We start from the raw sequence: 11,316 nt of genomic DNA on the forward strand, positions 1-11,316 counted from the left end.
CTTGTGCAAAATTCATTTACCGCACACTGAGTTTCCTACCTGGTGCAAAAGTGGTACTAGTAATTTTCACCCTCCCTGGGAGGAAGGCAAATGTGGGTTACTGAACCACTGAACTCATTAACGAAGGGTCCTGTGAAGTCTTGCTGGCTGGACAGCTAGAAAGTGATGAATGAATTAGCTGCTTCCCAGAGAACCAGCATGGCTTTTAGATAATTGTAGAGGGAGATGTCTTGAGTGCAGGTAAATTGCTGGTTAAGGACTCTTTGGGCAGCTGCTACAACAAGAGAGCAGGAGTGTTGGGTGTGGCAATTTTTTTATGAATTGTGTGGAAGCAGCCAATTCATGAGATCATGGTGTCTCACCCTAGCTCCACCAATGAATCAGTTTAAGCTTTAGTTAAGACGTTAGAAACCAACACCCTAAAAGTAATGAAGTGTCACTTCTCATTAAGATCAGGCAGGATGCAGAATGCAAGCGTTGAAATCACACAAGAATCTTCCCAAGCTAGTAGAATGGTTAGATTAAAGAAAGGATATTTTTACTAAAAGGGAGGAAACAGCTACAGCTATCAAAATTCACTCCTGAATTTTAATCCTCCTGCCTTTAATTATCCCATAGAAAGAGTTGAAGTTCCATAATCCATGACACTTCCCATGTCAGTGTTGGTGGAAATGGTCTTAGAGATTCTTTAGTTTGGCTGTTCACTGTTGGCTTCTTTGGCACTTTCTTGAAGCCAATAGTAAACAGCCTAACCAAAGAAGCTCTAATACCACCCCAACCAACAATGACATGGCAAGCTACTAAAATATAAAATGAGAGCAAACTCCACTCCTTACCAGCACTGATGATGTTACTAGTTTGGGTAATGAAACATCTGCAAGAAAAGAAGCAAACTCAAATAACACCAAGGGCTCCTCATTTCAACCCTGAGCTACAAATATTTTCCTTTATAAAATTTATTTGACAGCAAAACAAACAGCTTAGTGAAGATGAGCATCAAAGGTGGCCATGTATTGAAAGTCAAAGCTAGATATATTGATAGTTTAAGCTTTATTTGCACGAACGTGATCTGCTGCTGAGCTGGGGTGAGCTCCAGAGGAAATGCCATCTTCACCTTGCAGGATAAAATAATCTTCATCTCCTTTGTGCGTTCAGATGTTAGCTTTGGGTGCAGGGGCGGTATTCACTTACTTTCCCTACTGGTTCACAAATGTGAGTGTGCGTGTGTCCACGCATGCGCTCAGCCTTCAGTGCATGCATTTTGATTGCATGTGTGGCTTGCATGCTTGCACATGGCTTGAAAACGTGCCTAAATAGGACAGCATAGAGCTGTGGCGGGGGGGAGGGTTCCCACGATTTCCACTATTGGTTCGGGTGAACCGGTCCGAACCGGCTGAATACCAGCTCTGTTTGGGTGACAGGTCCAGATCTTAACTCTGTTTGGGTGACAGGTCCAGATCTAGGAAATCTTTAGTGTATATGTAAAAGGTTTTCATACCTTTATGGAATTTGTTATGGTTTTACTTGAGTTATTGGTATCAATGAAAGACCATTCACTCAGTTTCAGCCAAAGTGTCAGTAGGGGCAGAAAAGCATTAGCAGACATTTTGTTTTACTGTTTTTGGGGTCACTGAGAGGTAAAGGACAACCAGGGTTGATGAGGGGTCTGAGTGGCAAAGAGTCTTCTGCCTTCTCACCAGTGGTGGGATTTAAAAAAAATTACTACCGGTTCTGTGGGTGTGGCTTGGTGGGCGTGGCAGGGGAAGGATATTGTAAAATCTCCATTCCCTGCCCAGTCCAGGGGAAGGTTACTGCAAAATCCCTATTTCCTCCCGATCAGCTGGGACTCGGGAAGCAGAGAATAGATGAAGGGGGGCAGTCAGAGGAGGTATTTTATGGTTCTCCGCACTACTCAAAAGTTCCACTACCAGTTCTCCAGAACTGGTCAGAATCTGCTGAATACCACCTCTGCTTCTTACCATGTAATAATATTTGGAGTACCATGTTTTCTAATCTTGCTTAAATTTCTTTTGTAGAAATAGTCTTTCAGATAATCAATGAATGCTGAATATTATTTTCTAATTAATTTTATTGCTTTTTAATTAATAACAAAAAAAGGGGAAAACAAAGCAAAACAGAAAACAATAATGGAGGTGCATACATTGTCAAAGAAGGAAAAAAGAATAAAAAGTGAAAGAAGTATGACACAACATGTCATAATGAATAAGTTACACTTACAATTGCATAGATACTTGTCTAATGCAAATATTTTTCCATTTCAACTTCAATACATTTCTAATATATTTGTATGGATTTCTTTTTTAATCTACTGTATTCTGTATAAATGAGTTCCGTATCTTTATCTATACAAAGTCTACAATTAATGTTGTTTTTTTATAAAATTCGTTTATAAAAAAGACAAGAAGATGCCCATAATGGTGCAGTTGAAACACTACCTATTTTTTATTGCAAATATGACATATAAACATTTTGTTGGCCTTATCCTGTGAATTCCACTGAATCAACCAAATATTATTGTTCTGACAAAGAATGCTGTTCAATAGGTTACCAGAGTGAAAGATAGAAAAGAACTCTGTTCTTCACTAAAGTATTATTATTGTATTATCAGCGTTGACAACAACGTGACATCACAACTGCCAGTTCTTTAGCTAGTGTTATCCTTCATGCATACTGATTTATTCCAAAGAATCTACGATAGTGTAATGTATAGTACAGTGATGGCGAACCTTTTCAGCACCGAGTGCCGAAAAGGGACCGTGTGCGCTCGCGCTCGTCTGGGACACAACCTGGAAGAGGAGCTGCCCAGGGGGCATACACCTGCTGGAAAATGAACTTCTGGTTTCCAGCGCATGCATACACCCTGGACAGCTAGTCTTCCTTTCGTATGCATGTGCATGTGCAACGATCAGCTGGCTGGCACTCATGCTCATGCCGGAAAATGGAAGACCAGCTCTTCCAGTTTCCGGCACTGTCACAAACCTGAAGGCCAGCTGATCATCACATGCGCATGCGTGCCAGAAACCCGGAAGATGAATGGGCGACGTAACATGGTTCCAAGTGCCACTTCAGCCACATGTGTGATAGGTTCACCATCACAAGTATAGTATATGTGTGGATACAACCTTATTATACAGATGTTGCTTGCTACACTGCTTTCTGAAAAGAAGAAATCTTTGAAAAGAGCAAAAACATTGTTTTTGAAAGTACATAGGTCGCAGGTACTTATTTCGAAGCAAGTCCTGCAGATTTTAGTGAAGGCTACTTTTGAAAAAAAAACATGCATTGACTTGTTAGTGATTCTTTTTCTGTTGAAAGCTGCATAGTCACATTTTAAATGTACTCTGTCACCAGAATGAATTGGTGGATTGTCTGGGTGAGGATTAAAAAACAACGATCTCTGTCATTCCCTATGGTTACCAAGTGAAATGATTAGCCTCTCGTTAGTGGGTGTTCTCTGTAGAATAAAACTTCTCTTTTTTTCTGCAGTTACATAGAGGGAGAAATATTGGATGTTCACAGAACATTAAGCAAAAAAAATTAGGAAGTCCTGTGGCACCCAGCAAGCCACTGAGATTTACTTGCAAGCATTTATTGACTTAATTTCCATTTTATCCTGAACGTTGTTGCTTTTTGCCAACTTCTCAAAGGACACTTAAAATTCCTTTTGATGGTCAGTTAGTGCCCCACTTTGTGTTTCAGTATGTCAAGGAAATTTCAATATGCTGTAAGTCCTACTGTTCCTGATACTCAATTTTAAAATGCTTCTCTCCACAAAACAAAATGTTTAGAAGTTTAATACACTTTGGTTGACATGACAAACCCGGTTCTGACTGAGGGGTCTTTGGTGCTCTCTGAATTGGGTTATTTTCTTGCTGACATTTCACTAACCAAACTAAGGGTAATAATCAGTGCTGATAATATTACCTAGTTTGGGTAATGAAACATCTGCAAAAAAACAACCAAGCTCAGAAAGCATCAAGGACACTTTATTCCGACCCTGAGCTACAAATATTCTTCTTTATAGGTAACAGTTAGGACTGTCTAACAAATGAACAGCATAGGCTGTTCTGAAAGTGTCTGGCTGTTCCTTCCCTAGCTAGGTAATCTTTACAGACCATAGATGATTCCATTCCTAGATTGTTGGCAGAAATTTCTCCTTTGACTTATTCTGGGAGGATCAATTCAAAGCCCATGGTTCTCACCAGTCAAGCTAAAGCAATGAATGGAGAATCCAAGGTCAGCCTTGATTACTCAGAGGAAAAGGAAACTCAAAGGATGCAAGCAGACACTTGTTCTTTGTTAAACCAAAATTTGACTTGCTACATTGTCCAAATATGTTGACTAGGTAGTCATTATTTATATATCAACACACCATTACAAAAGCTCATCCTCTGCTTCAAAAAAGAAAAGAAAAAGGAAAAAACCCTAATAAAATGGTGTTTTGAAGATATAGGCCTAAAATAGCTAGAGAACATTATGTAATGGGTAAAAGGAATAACCTTGAGGAACAAGAGGAAGATCCACAATCAGGACAATGGTCAAATAAAGATATAGGCCTAAAATAGCTAGAGAACATTACATAATGGGTAAAAGGAATAACCTTGAGGAACAAGAGGAAGATCCACAATCAGGACAATGGTCAAATAAAGATATAGGCCTAAAATAGCTAGAGAACATTATGTAATGGGTAAAAGGAATAACCTTGAGGAACAAGAGGAAGATCCACAATCAGGACAATGGTCAAATAAAGATATAGGCCTAAAATAGCTAGAGAACATTACGTAATGGGTAAAAGGAATAACCTTGAGGAACAAGAGGAAGATCCACAATCAGGACAATGGTCAAATAAATTAAAAAATGGGCTAGAAATGTAATTTGAGAAAGTTCCTCATATAAGACCCTCCCCTGGTTCTCAAGAAGATAAAGGGAGATGGGGAAAAACATATTTAGACTTGTAAGATTCCATTAATGTAATCTCATAATGAAAGTAGTATTAGCATTCATAACCTTGGTTTCCTACTCTGGTCTACCTTGAAGGGCTGTAAAGCAATTTTAAACACAGATGACTCCACAAACAAATACCATCTCCATTTGTTCCCAATAATAATGCTCAGAATGTTCCAAGGACATTCTAGCACTCTCATGGATCCAACCTCTCCATCATCTCTATTGTCTTTCCCTTCCCTCAATCTCATGGTATCCCCGTATTACCAGAAAATAGGCTGGGAGAAAAGCAAGAATTGTCTGTAGTGGAAATTGTATACCTTTTTCTTTCCTTAATGTCCCACATAATTGAGTAGCATAAATATAAACTGCATTAGTGTGTGACTTAACAAATGAAAGTGCACATACACACCCTTTTGCAAATGACATGTTGCCCTAATACAAGTATTATCAATTTGAGTCTTGTGTGAAAGTACCTTTCACGAGCAGTTGCCTTTTGAAAAAGCATCTTTGGATTTAAAGCCAGTATTATAGCTATCCCATGCAAATACAAACACTACAAAGATAAAAAATGAATATCAAAGTCACTACATACATTGTGGTCAGGATTAGCATTCCGCAATGTCACAAATGGTAAATGCTTATAACGTAGCCTGCTTGTACCAATATTTTTCCATTGATTGTTTCAGGCAAAATTCTGCTATGACCAAAACCTGGCTCACTTAAAGCAAGCAAATAACATAAATTTATTAGGCATGCAAACATTACAGCAGACACTGGGCTCCCAGCAAAGCATTGGCAGTTTACTGGGCAGACTTGAGCAAACCACAGTTTATATACCTTTGGCCTATTACATTTCAAAATAGATAAAGTCAGACATTGTAATTCTTGACGTTGGAATGGTTTTCATAAACCTATCTAGGTGATCTTCTCGTTAGTTATTCCATTAGTATATTCACTAAACTATCTTTGGAATAGGAATTTTCCTCTCCCTCCATCAATTGAGAGCCAGTCTGTTGTGATAGTGAAGATGTTGGACCACCATAGAAAGCAGGAGATGTGAGTTCTAGTCCTGCCTTAGACATTGAAGCTGGCTGGGGGACTTTGAGTCAGCCATTCTCTCTTAGCCCACCCCACCTCAGAGAGTGATTGTGGGGAGAATGGGAGGTAGGTGGGAGGATTAGGTATGTTGATAGATAAATAGATAGAAGACAGACAGGCAGATATAAATGATAGACACAGGAACAGACAAGAGATCAATAGATGAAGATAATGAAGAGACAGATTAGATAGATAGATGATAGATAGATAGATAGATAGATAGATAGATAGATAGATAGATAGATAGATAGATAGATAGATAGATAGATAGATAGGCAGGCAGGCAGGCAGGCAGGCAGGCAGGCAGGCAGGCAGGCAGGCAGGCAGGCAGGCAGGCAGGCAGGCAGGCAGGCAGGCAGGCAAGCAGGCAGACCAATCTAAAATAATAAATAAATCTAAAATAATAAAGGAGTATGTTGATCCAGGAAAGATATTCCACCTTCCCCTTATTTTCCACTGCCTTTCTGTATTGTTGCTGTGTTTTGCCCTTAACCAATCATTTTTACTCTCCTAAGTATTTTAATTCTCAAAGTTTTATAGCACTTTGGCTAATAAATTGTAACACGAGGAATATTATTACAGATCTTGGGGATCTCCACAAGGAATGCAATTTAATTTTCAAATTGCTGGTTTTGTGGAATTAGAGCAGTTGTGGGATTATCTCTGTCCTGATTTTTTATGATGTTGGCAATCTGCTCTTAAGTATTTGAAAGAGCTTTCTGGCATACAATTTACATGAGTTATAATATATGCCATTATAAATACATATTAATGGTAGTCATGATTCCACTCTAAGGTGTATACAACTTTTTCTCCCCGTAAGGTTTACCTCAAACAATATATGCAGTTTATTATGTCTGCTAATTAGAACAGACCAATGCATTTATTGGGAATAACCAAAAGTCACAAATTAGGAAGAAAGCTCTAGAGTCATTTTTGGAATCACCCTTCAGCAATTCATAATGAAAGGTGTGGTTTTCAACCAAATTTACAAACCCAATTTAGAAATTATGGAGTGAAAGATGTCTTCGGGAACTTTTCCAACCCAGTCAGCATTACAGTGTATAGCTTTATAGCTGCTGTAGTTCCACCTCTAATCTCTTTCTTCAGAAGTACACAAATGTTGGTTTCTTCTTCTCCCCTTCATTGTCTCCTTTCATGCTACTTGTGAGAAAAACAAAGTCAACATGGGCATTTCACCACTTCTCTTGCTTATAAACATAATCTGGCCTTTTCCTTCACCCCAGATTAAGGTTCTATAATATAAATTGTATTGTACTACAGTAAATTGTGTGCCTCATATCTATGCACAATCCAATAAAGTTTGGCAGATACAATTAGAAGCCTATAAGAAGCTGGCTGGGCATGATCAAAAACTCATCAAGCTCAAAGTTCTATTAACATTCACAAGTAGTACAGTTACATTTTTCTGTCCCTCTTATTTAACAGGTAGGACTAGTAAACCCCCTCCCCCCCCGGGAGTTAAGGTCTCCTATCTTTATCATATTAATTAGTCCAAGATTAATTAGATTAATGAGCCAAAATTCAAGATGCTTCCAAATAATATGTTACATCAATGAAGCTAGCATATATGACAGCTAGTTTGGCATAGTGGTTAAAGGTATTGGGCTAAAAACCAGGAGACAGTGAGTTCTAGTTCTGCCTTAGGCACAAAGCCAGCTGGATGATTTGGGGTGAATAATTCTATCTTAGCCATAGGAAGAGCCATGTCAAATCATTTTTGAAAATTGTTGTCAGGAGTCAAGACACAACTGAAAACACAACAACCTCCACCCAAAATAACTGCAAAGATCTGGTAGCACCAAAGCGAGTGCCTTGGGTCTCTTTATTGCTCTCTAACACCTGGATTTTTGTATTCTAGATTCTACATTCTCAATATATTGAACTCAAAATCTTTAAAAAATCTAAAAAGTTCCATTGGTCATTTTCACCCAAACTTGAAAAGAATTGATTATATGGTAGGAAAACAAGAATGTTTCCAGCACTTTAAAATTCAAAACTTGTGATTTTAAAGAATAAAGTTCATATCTGACATATTTATAGTCTGCATCAAAGACATCATGGTGATAGTTGCAGTTTCAATCCAGAGATTAAAACTTTCAAAAGACATTGTTATGAAATATTAGACAACTTTAACAAAGGAGACAAAACCAGACTATTTGGATCTGATCACATGGCATAAAAAATGTGATCCTCTGGAAATAGAATACCCAGTTGTAAAAAAAATTTAAATAGTGTAGAAAAAGGCATTTCATGATATACACTTCATTGTATAAGCTGTAACGTATTAATTAAAAATCCTTTCCTTCTAACCAGCTAATTAAAACCATAGAATAAGAGAACAAATATACTACATGTATACATTAACAATAAAAACTAAAACATTACATGTTAAAGTACTTAACATGGCTGCTTGCTTATGTTCATGCAAAAATATCATCTGGTCTTATACAGCTTTATGCAGAAGGACTTAATTATAAAAAGGTGATATAGAATTACCATCTCTTTGGAAGTTGTCATCAACTTCATTTTTTCTCACAGCAAAAAAGATCTATGAATTGTTCCCTGAGGCTCATCAAAATTCAGTTGACTTACATTATAGCTGATCAAGACTGCAAATATCCATGAATTATACAGTTGGTAAAGAAAGTTCATTAATCAGGTGTTCATCAAAAAAGAAACAGGTAAGTTTGGTGGAACTGAAAAAATTATCATGTAAATATCTATTTTATAGTTGTTGGATGTTGCAGAGTTTGCTTTGGAATTTTATAAGTTACAAATACTGAGATTTCAATATAAAAAGATGCAAATTTTACAAATATTTCTCTATGCTATAAATTGCCATTTTTAAGGAATCTGTTTTAAAATAAAAGTATATAACCCAGTTATTATCCTTGCATACATTTATTCTCACTTCCCTAAAGCAATGCTTAATTCTACAGCTCCTTATTCACAAAGAATTAGTTATATTTCTTCCTTGGTGTTGGGAAGTCTTCATTGGTAAATGAATCCATGCTTTACCTGTGAAAGACTTGGTTTAAATATATTAATAAAACCTTAGAAGAGGAAGTAGTCACTACCTGATCATTCCAATGATAAAGAATGTGAGTGCTCACATTCTTCTATGTGAGCTTGATAGAATGCTGAAGATACTTTGGGTACTTCTTATAGTCTTACAAACTAGGACATCTCCAGTCAAAGGACCTAATAGGAGATATATTCCAAAACTGTATTGTCTGAGTCTCTAAACAAAGTAGGTTACTTGGACAAAGACTCTAACCTGCAATGGGGTGATGAACTCTATCCCACGTTGCTAGCTTTAGTGAAATAGGTAATACAGAAGGGTTTCTTTAGTAATATACTCTGATTCTTTGTGAGTAATTGGTCTTCATTAAATCTGCAGCAGGCTGTTATATGTCCTTACAATGTGCCCCGTAGAACTGCAACTAGAAATGGAACAATTTTGGCAGAATTTATCAATGATTGCTCAATTCTTAATCTGTGGAGTTTTGGGGCCAAACCTCTGTCCTTGATTCCATAAAGACAAAGGATTCTCATGGTACAGCTTCTGAATACCTTTCTTTCGTCATTGAATATTTATAAAGCATTCCCATATGATCTATGGAGACAGATGGCAATTCCCTTTATTAGTTCTGAACATGATAGCAAACTGGTGTTTCTTTTTTATTTATTTAATAATAAATAACGATACAGAATAAGTAAATTTAATAGTATTTATTTAAACAAGATTGGAAGCTTTCCTCCTATTCTTCCTGCAAAGGTCGCTCCCCTAACCTTAATCATGTCCCAAACTTAGCTTATGCTTATACTTATTGTCATCCATGTATATTGTATATTAGATTATAATCACCATCAATGTAACCATCGTGCCCAATGCAGTCTGTGATGATATGTGATGATCTGATTATAGCCTTGCATATTTGGCTGCAGAAGGGTGTGTGTTACATGTGATGGTAAAAGTTTAAGAACCAGATTTTCTAGTTTTCTTGCTGCCACTGCACCACACCGCTATCCACAGAACGGCTGATTGGTATGCTAAGTGGGGTGCCTCAGCTCTGCTCTCAGTAGGCTTACTAAATAAAATAAAAAAAGAATTAATTGACTCTTGTGAGACAATGTGTGGTTTCAGCACATCACTGCTGTTTTGTACAATAAATTTAAATGTAATCTTCTGGACAAATGTTATCTTTGAACAATCTTTAAATCTTTAGTGCTTTAAAGCTGATCCACACAGTGTGAGAATAAATGTTCCAGATCTTTAGGAACAGTTCCCATAAATTCAAAAGACAATCACTGCCCAGCAGCTACTTATCACCTTTACCTACTTGGAACACCTCTGGGTTCATCAGAGGCAGACAGCTGAAAATTAATATTTTGATTTGAAATGCTTCCAACTGATTCTATTAGAATTAAAAGTGAAAAAAGTAAACCACAGGTAGATCAAAGGCAACGACAGGTAAGTACGTGAATAAATATTTATTGGGCTCAGGAAAGGATTCTAGCCCCCCCCCCCCCAGCAGAGTGGATATTTTAGTTTTTTCATGAGGTGTCTGCAAAATACATTACTTAAATGTATAATCACTTAAGAGTTTTTCAAGACAACTCTGATATTAGAAGGTCATGACCTCCAAGTAGGATGGCATGCATTCATCTGGGATGAAAAAAACAGATCCCACAAATACTTTCAAAGACATTTGATTAGGAATGTGCTATTACAGGTCTGGCAAAAAAAATATCATTATACTAAAATACCAAATTGGCTATCCATAATAGAATCATCGAAGCACTCAAATTATATGGATATGGATAAACTATTAACATATAAGGATTTAATAAAAGAACAGGGTAATTTGAAAACCAAAAAAGAACTAAAAGACCAAGGCATAAATATAGATTGGTTCACATACACACAAATTCAGACCAGATATAACATTGATATTAAAATATATGAGATTCAAAAGGAGCAACAGGAACTAGACAAGATATAACAAGGCACAGATTAAAAAAACAGATTAGGAAAAGATATAAATCCTTGTTGAGGTATAAAATGGAAGATGAAGTCATCAAAGAAAGATGGGCAAAAAATTTCGGGTATAGTATAGATCTGGAAAAACGGGAAAAACTCTGGGAAATAAACATGAAACATGTCTGTGGCATACAAGGAAAACCACACAAGATGTTTTACAGATGGCATCTCCCCCCAGCGAG

The sequence above is a fragment of the Thamnophis sirtalis genome, unplaced genomic scaffold, assembly GCF_051295495.1.
Source record: "Thamnophis sirtalis isolate CommonGarterSnake01/CBP01778 unplaced genomic scaffold, rThaSir2_p1.2 scaffold_1, whole genome shotgun sequence".
NCBI classification, from domain to species: Eukaryota; Metazoa; Chordata; class Lepidosauria; order Squamata; family Natricidae; genus Thamnophis; species Thamnophis sirtalis.